Genomic DNA, 11,230 nt, shown 5'->3' on the forward strand with positions numbered 1-11,230 from the left:
TGTCTCTCTCGGCTCCCCCTTCCTTTGAGCGCCCCCCGGCCGGGCCGCGCCCGCCTCCTTCGCGGCCACTCTGCCTCTTCCTTCCCTCCGTCCCTTTCTTCTCTCCCTTCTTCCTTCTTCCCTTCCTCGCCGCCGCCGCCGCCCAGGGCCGCCGTCCGGGGGACGAGCTCGGGGCAGCAGCCAGGTGAGGCGGCCGGGCCTGACGGGGCCCGCGCGGGTGCCGCGGCCACGGGGAGGTGGGCGGCGGGTGGGGCCTAGGCCTCGACGGGTCTGCGCGCCCGGCCTCCTTCCCCCGGGCCTTTCTCCCGCCCGCGGGGCCTTCCCGTAGGAGGCGGGTCCTCCAGCGCCCCCCGCTTCGGGGCGCCCTGCGGCCTGGACCCCCGGCGCCCGCATTCCCTCCACCCCATACTGGGGCCAGAAACAGGTGCTACAGCCGCTTTTCCTCATTCCGCATCGCGCGCGGGGTGCCGAAGTTATTCCCGCGGCGGGGGGTGGGGGAGACCCCGCTTCAAGTCCGCGAGAGATCCGCAGGACCTAAATCTCCTCAGCCCATGTCTGTAGCATAGTGGTTACAAATACAGCCCAGGTGTCCCAACACGGGGACAAATCCCGGCTCTGCCCCGCTTAGGTAAGTCTCTTAAACTCTTTGTGTCTTGGTTGGAAAAAGGAGCCTAATACCGTCCCTGCCTCTTAAGGCTGTTAAGGTTCAGTGAAATGGGGCGTGTAAAGCGCTTATCAGAGTGCCAGACCCATAGCGTGTCCCAGTAAACCGTCTGCATAATTTATTAGCGTGATATGAAGGTATAACTTAATGGGTAGAGTGCACAGAAGTTGACCTTCCTACCCGTTTGCGTTTCCTTAGAGGTAGAAATGTTCAGCCTGCCCACCGCCAGCGCGCGGGCATTGTTTTGGGTAGTTAACATCTGAAAGGGGCGTACGCTTAATTGGGACACTGTAGTAGGCAGTCTGTAAAAGATAGGTGCTTTTTCCATTTCCTCCGCTAGCCAACTGCGTGATATTCACCAGCTCCCGCAGTATGAACAACCTGTCCATTTTTTCTGCCATCATCCAGCTTGTTGTCATTCCATTTCTGGGAAAGTTGCTGGCAGAAGCTTCCCTTGAGTTCACAAACCTTTCTGGAGCACTTGCTGTGTGTCAGGCTCTGGAGGAGGGTGTACGAAGACGGAAGAATATGTCTATCTTTTCTTGCTCTACATCTCTAACTTCTGACTTTTTTTTCACTGCAGCTTTGCTTTTATTTCCTCCGTCCCTGTTGGCAGACTTTCCTTTTAAACCCTTGCTCTACCTCCGTGCTGCAGTATTGCTTGTGTGGAAGTTTTCTTCTCTTCTGACGAAGATGTGTGCTTCAGTCGGTTCTGCCACTGTTCTCTGGCTGTGGGGACGTTTTTAAGGTCACTCTTCCCTTCTGCTTGGAGGTTTAACTCTTTAGAGGGTGGTGGAATGAGAGTTAAACCAGGTTTTTGGTTGATTTTGGCCTTTGAGGAATCTGTGCTTATCAAATATAAATTACATTACTACTTGTTGAAGTAAAAACTAAAAATACAGTTGGAGTGTAGAGGCAGCAGTTTCCGCCATCCTGGTGACGTGAGATTTTTAGAACAGCAACTTTATTTAAGCATACTGAATTTCTTTTAATTCTGTACTTAGTTGTATAGTTGTACCCATCGTTAAGGAAGTGTAACTCATGGATGTTCTAATTTTCAAAAGAGTGAAAAGAAATGTGTTTGCTCTGCTGAGTGATCCTCCTATACTTTAGGATTGTTTTAGGCAGTAAATTTCCTTAGTGAACTCAAAGTTTTGATTTCCACTCATCTCTCAATAACACATGATGCACAATGGACTCCCTGTTTTTACATTTTCGTAGAATTTTCTGACAGAGTCTTATCATCATTTCTGGTTTGAAATCTTTGTTTGAATGGCTCTTCAAAAACACCTAAACAAGCATCTATACAAGCAATACAGAGCATGTCTTCTACTGCCGTATCACAGATTGTAGTAGTGCTAGGGAAGTGATGTTTTAATATTGCGATAGATAAAGTGTTTTTGTTCTTTTTTTTTTTTTTAACTTTTATGTTATGGGAAGTATACAAAAGTTGGGTAAAACAGAGAACCTTATGTATTGGCCACTCAACTTTGACAATTATTAACTCATAGCCAAGGTCATCTTGTTTCATGTTGTACCCCTCCCCCAAACTGGATTATTTTGAAACAAATCCTAAACATCATAGTACAAAAATAGCGATTTTGACTTTTACCAGATTGCCCCAGACTGTTAATCTGTCACAAAATTTAATTTTAGTAGAATCATAGTTCTAACTAATCTTGTTTGTTGGGCCTCTCATCTCTATTTATGCATGATTACTATACAGCAGGGGGGAAAAGAATCGGCAGATGAATTAGCTCCTGATTCAGTGCTTTCTCCTCAAAGTCACATTCAAAATATGGCCTTGCTTCTTTGTGTTCAAAGGCAACAGTTCTTGATCTATTAATTACTATAGTTGAAAAACAATTAGAAATACAGATTTCCCTAATCTTGTTTAGGTGGAAACCTACCTGTTAAGCCATTTTTAATAGAGAATAGCTTTGTGTCAAAGTTAAACTACAGTTAATAATTCATAATGAAAACTTTCAAAGTTTCTTTACAGTAGTTGTGTAAATGTACTGCTGTTACCTTAGGTTAAGAGTTAAACAAAAGATATTTGATTTCAAACACTTTGATGTAGAATTGTTTTCCAAAGTTCCCCCATCTGCTGTATTTACAAACAACAAATTTAGTAAGTATGAATGAAACTTTAATTTTTGTGAATAGAATGAAATCACAGTATAGGTGTTTCTATTTTTCTTGTCTAAAAGGAGGTCTCTCTTCGAACAGACGGATGTCGACAGGAATGTTATAAATGTTTGCCATTGTGACTTAATTTGGTTATGAACAGTTTGCTGCTTTTAGACCTGTAACATCATTATTTCAGTTCTGCAGGTTTTTACTTTTGAGCTTGATCAGGTACAGTGGAAATGTTATATGTTATGTTTTAGTTATTACAACCTAGGAGATGGAAAGGGATATAACTCTTAAAATTAATTTAGGGGGAAAAATTTACTATCTAGGAAAGGACACAAAATATATTTTTAAAATGCTTAGTGCTTCCCATTAGGTTTAAAGTAAAACTTTCAAGTATTTAGAATTGTTACTGTAAATGCAGTTTCTTCGGAATAGATTGCTCTCTTAAGATTCGGCCAGAAAGTCCATTTATGCAGATTATTTTAAGTTTAGAAATGAACTGACTCATGGAACTTTCCCCCCAATTCTGAAGTCTAAACCATTAATAAAATTCTGGGTGTAATCATTAACATGGGAGCAATATTGTGCTTCTTCATGCACAGTCTCTCTGCAATAAGACAATGCAGATACTTAACACAGGAGGCACAAAGTGAGCTCCAATTTGTAGGGCAACTTTCTTTGAGCCCTTTTACTGGATAGAGTGAGTGAAATTCACCAGCAAAAAGGTGAAACTTTCATGAAAAAGGTATCTTTTTGTGAGATGTTAATAAGTCAGATCCAGAGGCTTTGTTTTTAAGAGCCTCCAAACTGGATCATCTTATTTGATGTCATACTTAGTAATTCAGAATTGCTCAATTTGGGGAAATGTAAATTCCTCCTTCTCGTATGAAAGCTTTTGGGGTTGCTTTCTTTACTCTCAAAATGGGATCTTAGAGTCTTCAAAAATCTTTAGAGAATTTTGTGACAGATTTTTTTCATAGTAGACCTACAGTAGGTTGTTTTCAATTAACTTCTGGTGATGGAGACCTTTGTAGTTGAAATCCTGTGATATAATTTTCTTTTCTTTATTTTTTTTAAAGATGACCGATAAGGGAATCTTAACCCTTGACTTGGCGTTGTCAGCACCACACTCTCCCAAGTGGGCTAACCGGCCATCCCTGTATAGGGATCTGAATCGGTGGCCTTGGTGTTATCAGCACCACACTCTCCCAAGTGAGCCACGGGCAGTCCCCACTGTGGTATAATTTTCTACTTGAGCTTTTCTTTAAGTAAAACTTCATTGGAGTCAAGGCTATAGCATTTATGCTGTTCCAAAAAATATAAATTACAAGTTAGAGATTGAACTATGAGAAGACATGTTAGTTACTCTGGTTGTTTCCCCTCAACATTTTATTATTAAGAATTTCAAATATGTAAAAAAGTTTAAGGGAGTTTAGTGTACACTGCTATAAATACCAGCTACTTTAGAAATATTAACATTTTACTATACTTGCCTTGTCACGTGTTTATTCCATCAGTCCATCGCTCTAATTCATTAACTCATTTTATTTTTTGGTACATTTTAAGGGAATAGCAACATCAGCACACAAAATACTTGAGCATGCATATTTATTACAGTTAATTTTAAATTGAGATGATCAGTTCGCCAGTTAGTTCGTTTGGTTAGAGCTTGGTGTTATAACACCAAGGTCAAGTGTTTGGATCCCCATACTGGCCAACTGCCAAAAATAAATAAATAAATACAATGATAGATAGAGATAGCCCTACATGGTATTCCCAGATCTTTAAAAGCCAAGAGCTTTGTTGATTTTTACTTCCAATTTCGCTTTGACTCAAGAACTCTTTAAAGCGAATTGTTTAATAAACTTTTGCACCAAGGTACTCATCTATAAATCAAGTATTACAAAGCTTGAATAATGTTGACGAAATCCTTCATTCTCACATACTAAAAATAGGATTATAAATATGTCACTATGTTGATCTTATAAAATGCCACTGGATGGATGGCTTGTCTTGTTGACAATTTAATGCTCTGAATTAAAAAAAACCTTACTGCAAAGAAAATTATTTATTATTTTAAAAATGGTAAAATGGGAAATTACTGCAAATAGCTTAATTTATTTTTTAAATATTTGCATTTCCATACTAGTGAGTAAAGTTGATGTAAAAGTGGTTTATGTCACCAGATGAGTAGAGGTAGAAACAAGATCTCTGCAGACTGCTAATTATATTTTCTAGGATTACATATGTTCATTTACTTTGTTAGAGGAGTTTGTTCAGGGGACTCCCTCAAAGTATATTTACTGAAAATGAAAGTGGAAAAATCTATTCAAGAAAGTGTTTGCTTTCAATTAAAAATTAGTCTTTTAACTATTAAATCTATAATCCATCTGGCTTCTGTTTAATCTGGGAATCTAATTTGGGAAAGGTGTGATGATGTTGTGGGTGTATAACAGTAATGGAAGCAAAACTGGTCATTTTTTTATAATTTGATAGAAGTTTTTTGTCATGTCTCCCAGACTACAAAAGCTTAGAAAATTTATTCAGGTGCCTTGGGGTCTTTTCTCCCTAAATGAAAATGATCATTGAGGGCTAAACCTACATTAGATTGCTTCTATATTTGATGTAACTATAGAACTGGTTGCCCAGTGAGTGGGTAGATTTTAGTCACCATGTTCTTTGATCTCATTTAGAATTTTTTTACAAGTGGTGTGTAGCTATAAGTATATTTATAGATGTTTATGTGACTGAGTACAGGATTAGTGAATTTGCTGGATAATAATACTTGCTGCTGTTTATTGAGCTCTTACCATGGGCCAAGTTAGAATTACAGGGTAAAAGTTATTTGATGCAGATTTGAATGTGATTTACTAATATTTTATAATATCAGTTATGGTGTACCCCACTAAAGTAATGTTTAACAGCTAACTTTGGTATGGCATATCATAGTTTACAAGCATTTCACCTACATTACCAGTTAATCCACCCAAGAATCATATGCTTATTGTTTTATCAATCATATGAATTGGTGTGTGGTAACCCCATCTTATATAGTAAAAGGCCGAAGCCTGTATATATGACTTGCTCAGGGTTATTCACTGAATGGCAGAGTTGGGACTTAAACTCAGATCCCCAATCAAGAGTTTATCAATAGCTGTGTGCTAGCTGGTTTGCCCTTATCCTAAATCCACTGTTCACAGCCAAGGGTCTTTTGCATTATATCTTTTTCAGTTATGAGGTGATGTGTATTATAAACCATTTGTTACTACTAATTAAAATGCCACTGTGAATTATTTAAAAAATTTGTATTGGGGGGCTGACAGGTTAACTCAGTTGGTTAGAGTGTAGTGCTGATAACACCAAGGTCAAGGGTTCAGATCCCTAAAGGGGCCAGCCGCCAAAAAAAAAAAAATTGGGTTCAAGATTATTCCTATACAAATGTGAATTCCAAAAGGATAGGGACTTTGTCTTATTTTTCCACACCTCTTTCCCCAGTGCCTAGGATAGTGTCTGCAAGTAGTAGGTGTTGAATAATTATTTGTTGAGTGAGTAAAGCAAAGGATTTTATTTACTGTTGTATTCTCATACCATCTTGAGTGGGGGAAAAAAGGGGAATTGGGCTTAATCTGCTGTCTAATCTCTGCCATTGTAGTAAGTGCTGTATAGGTATTTTGGTAATAATCATGATGGCTTTGAATTATCTTTTGAAATTGGGGGATTTAAAAAAATGGATTTGTTCATGGAGTGTGAATGTGTATATGAATCTCAGTTATCACTTGTGTAAATATGTTTGAGATCCAAATGGTTGCAGACTGCTGTATTTCTCATCTCTCTCTTTGCTGTTAAATTGATGGTGGTGGTTTCTCAGTATTATCATGTCTGACTCTAGCAGCTCCTTTTCTATTCTATCTTATTTTTGCTTTGGGCTGTAAAACTAGATATCCAAACTTAATAATAGTTTGGTAAAAATGGGCTTGGATTGAGGGCAGACCCCATTGGTAAAAGGCATGGACTGTGTTAGGTGGTCTTAGACATATTTCTGGGCTGCTTAGAGGCCTTTTTCAGTTCCTATTCATGCCAGTCTTTTGAATAGGTAAGGTTATGGAACTTGTGATCATCCAGACATTTAGAACTGGGTTCTAGTCTGGAAAGTTGTTAGTATGGTATACTATTTATAAAAAGAACCTGAGCTATTAAAATACTAGAGAACAAATTAGAGCTCGTGATTTTATTTCTGAAATCATTTAGACAGTGAGCAGCAACTATTTATTGCCTGTTAAGCCATAGTAGTAGTGAGAAACTGATATGAGCAAAAACACTTTCTGCTGTAAAAATGCAAAAAGCATCTCAAGGAATTCTGTTTGTTACTGACTACCATTTAAAACGGAAGGGGAACCTCTAGATGAATCAGATCTGAGAGTTTGAGAATTAAACTCATTCTGTCACCTAAAATCCAGTTCTAAAAATGATTAATGATTTGGATTTACTTGAGATAATGTGCTTTTTCTCGTATTTTGCAGTTTAATATAACACTATGCATAAAGTGCCTTTTGGTAAATTTTTGCATGTAATTGTGTTTGCATCGTCAAGCACAGGATAAGGACATTTATGAATAAAATATTTAGCTAGTAGTTATAGGAGGAATAAAAAGACCCACAGGTTTGAAAGTCAAGCTTGTGTGATGGGATGGTATATAATGTCGTTTTATTTTTTATTTTTTATTATAAAAATTTAATACATGTGGGATACAACGTACATGTGGGATACAACGTTGACTTTCAATAATTGTGTAGAACATGTGGGTTAGATCAGTATAGTTAGCTTATTTATCATTACAATATGCAATCATTCTTTGTGTCCGTTGACCAATTCCTCATTAGCCCCCCCTCTTTCCCCCTCCCCTCCTCCCCTTTTCCACCTCTAGTTTTCTAAAAGTTCAAGGTATTACTGTGATTGTTGTTTCTTTCTTTCTTTCTTTCTTTCTCTCTGTCTCTCTTTATTGTTCATTTGTTTATTTATGGGTTCAGCTTCCAGTTATGGGTGAGAACATGCAGTATTTCTCTTTCTGTATCTGGGTTATTTCACTTAGGATAATTTTCTCCAAGCTCATCCATGTTCTTGCAAATGGTAGAATTTCATTCTTTTTTATGAAAAAAAAAATAATTATGAGGTATTCACAGCTCTCTCATCAGGAAATAATTGAGACTGAGAAAGGAAAGTTCTACAATCTCTTATGCGTGTGTCTCTATGAAGTACTCTACCCAGTTTCCAGGCAATTGTGTCTTTTGTAGACTCTACAGTGTGCCGTTTCAAGCCATGACATCATGCTTTTAGAAACTTCCCTACTTNTATTTATAGATGTTTATGTGACTGAGTACAGGATTAGTGAATTTGCTGGATAATAATACTTGCTGCTGTTTATTGAGCTCTTACCATGGGCCAAGTTAGAATTACAGGGTAAAAGTTATTTGATGCAGAAAAGTAATCTAAAAGGTCAGGTTGAATTTATCTAATAATACAAAAGCTACAGTTCATTGAGCTCTTCTTTGTACCAAGGATTGAAGTAGACTTTATGTTGTATTTTTAATGCTCACAAACATCTTTGCAGAGTAAGGTTCATAATAGCTGAGGATATTGAGGCCCTTCTGAGAGGCCAAATAACTGGTGCAGGGTCCTGAGCTACTAAGTATTATCATTGGAGCTCAGTATTTCGTCTGGCCCCAAAGCCAGTGCTCTCTCCACTGAACCACACTTCATCTGTAATTATACTTAGGGTTTTTTTTGTTTAGGATAATTGGTTCTGTCTGTCACCAGTGGCGCCCTCTTCTCCCTGCTTAGTCCCCCCAGCTAGGATGGATTTTGTTCATTAGAACTTTAGATCAATTTGGAAGAAAGTCTGGTTAAATAATACTCAGTCTTTTAAGTGGGCCCTTGAAATAGTTTGAAGATTTATAGTTCACTTTTGTGTCAAATTAAGCTAAAACTTTTAAGCTGATTCACAGTTTTGTGTTTGGGGAGGGCTTAGACGTAGGGGGAGGGGATGTTTTATTAACATTTGTGTTGAAGGAGGCTCTCTCCTAAATAATTGCTATAATCTGTCATGAATTTTCTTAAAAATGATTTATTAACTATAGTCAAGGTGGTTTCTGAGAAAAATGAGGTTCTTTTGAGTTGTAATATTCTGTTTTATTGCAAATGAGTTAACTAAGCTTCCAGTTAACTTTATAGGGTATGTGGTGGTTTCCCTCATTGCTTCCCAGCTGTTTCAAACATCCAATTCCTGGCTAGTGGTGTTGGGAGTACTTAATGCAACCTTCCGTTTGGTATTGAGCAGCCTCTGGAACGGTTTCTTCTTTACTTTCTTTGAGTTGATGATTTCCTTAATCACAAGCTGCTCTGGTTCTCCACCCAGGCAGTAGTCATCTCTTACGACTAGCCTTCAAAGTTTAGGTTAATGAAATTAAATCTGCCTTTGAATTTGTGTTTTACTGAGATGTTATAAGAGGTTCCATTCTGTGTTTAACCTCAACTGAGGCAACTGTGTTGTCTGTAATGACATAAGTGCATCTTGTTAATGATGAAAAGGTGTTGGAAATATGTTATTTCTGGGAATGTAGTGAGCAGATTATGCTGCTTAAATTGTTACTATATTGGCTCCCCTTAGGGATGAGTTTTATGATCATTTAACTAGATCTTGTGTGATTTTCTCACATCTTTGCTTTTTTGAAGTCCGTGCTTTTTATAGATTGAAATTAACTGAGAAGTGAATATTCTACCCTTGCAGATTCCACCCTGGTCCAGATAGGGCCATTGTCTGCTGATGCCATTGTGATTTTATGAAGAATGCTAGGCAGTCCTTTGCTGTCAGAAAGAGGATAATTTATATGTAATAATAAGGCTGATTATGCTTGGAAGCTTATGTTCTTTTGTTTTGTTTTGGCGGTTAGCCAGCTTGGGGATCCGAACCCTTGACCTTGGTGTTATCAGTACTGTGCTCTAACCAACTGAGCTAACGGGGCCAGCCCTTTATGTTCTTTGTTGCACAATTTAACTGACCTGCTCATTTTGGCTCCATGACATTTTACCTAGATGACAGTCAAATACTGTTAGGTAAATAAGTTTCCTTTTGGTTTGTAGTAGAGTAGACCTTTATAGTCTGTAATAATTTCCCTGTTGAGAATTTATTTAAGCACCAAATATAAAAAATAAAGTAAAATCTTTTTTTTTTTTTNTTCTTTCTTTCTTTCTCTCTGTCTCTCTTTATTGTTCATTTGTTTATTTATGGGTTCAGCTTCCAGTTATGGGTGAGAACATGCAGTATTTCTCTTTCTGTATCTGGGTTATTTCACTTAGGATAATTTTCTCCAAGCTCATCCATGTTCTTGCAAATGGTAGAATTTCATTCTTTTTTATGAAAAAAAAAATAATTATGAGGTATTCACAGCTCTCTCATCAGGAAATAATTGAGACTGAGAAAGGAAAGTTCTACAATCTCTTATGCGTGTGTCTCTATGAAGTACTCTACCCAGTTTCCAGGCAATTGTGTCTTTTGTAGACTCTACAGTGTGCCGTTTCAAGCCATGACATCATGCTTTTAGAAACTTCCCTACTTGTAAATTTTAGATTTCCCCAGAACTTGAGCAATGTATGTCTACATTTCAGAAAAAAGACCTACTCTAGTAAATTATTATTGTTTCTTATTTTCCAGGAGATTCCTAACCACATAGCCTCTCAGAACTGATCGAAAACAACTTTGTTCCTGGAACACCTCTTTTTAAGGTACACATAATTTGTCTTTATAATTTCAGGCCTGTTTGTAATTGGTGATACTTTTGAATTCTTCAATGACTTTTGTAGAAGATGATTTTTACTTCTGGCCATAATATTAGAGAAACAGAATAAATTTTATGCAGTTTGAATTTCTTTTTTACTCTTGATTTAATTAGAAAGTAAATGCAGGAAAAATTGGTAAGAATGTAAACCTCTCCAGCCAGCACCACTATATATATGAGGGTACTGCAAAAAGTTTGTGGAAAATAGAATTAAAGGGTAATACAAATCATTCCACAAACTTTTTGAAGTATCTTCGTACTTGATGAAAACTGACTACTGAAGTTGTCATTTAATTTAACTTGTTCAATAAGCATCTTGATCACAGAAACTTTTGTAGTTTGCTTTTTTTTTTTTTTTTTGCGGCTGGCTGGTACAGGGATGCTTGTTTTTAAAAGGCTTTTGATTTCTCAGATTGTGTATGTTAAACTTGGTTTTCAAACTTGTGCAACTAATTCAACGTTTTCTGTCATGAGATAGGGTTTTGAATCAAGTTCTGTTTACCACTGAGTTTTGTAAGAGTCTTCAGGACTTTACAGTCTTTTATCAGGGCACTGCAAAATACACTACATGCATTGACACTGCTTTGTGGTTTTTTTT

The 11,230-nt window shown here is 37.6% G+C and overlaps 1 protein-coding gene across 1 annotated transcript in view; it reads left to right on the top strand.

The window, feature by feature from the left end:
* Positions 1 to 13: 13 nt before the first annotated feature.
* The window catches only part of LOC103597961 (double-stranded RNA-binding protein Staufen homolog 1-like), a gene marked incomplete at its 3' end in the record, with an annotated part of 40,348 nt that continues 29,131 nt past the window's right edge, over positions 14 to 11,230 (top strand). Inside the window, exons 1-2 of the mRNA XM_008581851.1 lie at positions 14 to 184; positions 10,509 to 10,579. The remainder of the gene's footprint in view (positions 185 to 10,508; positions 10,580 to 11,230) is intronic.

The sequence above is a fragment of the Galeopterus variegatus genome, unplaced genomic scaffold, assembly GCF_000696425.1.
Source record: "Galeopterus variegatus unplaced genomic scaffold, G_variegatus-3.0.2 Scaffold2473, whole genome shotgun sequence".
In the NCBI taxonomy this organism is placed as follows: Eukaryota; Metazoa; Chordata; class Mammalia; order Dermoptera; family Cynocephalidae; genus Galeopterus; species Galeopterus variegatus.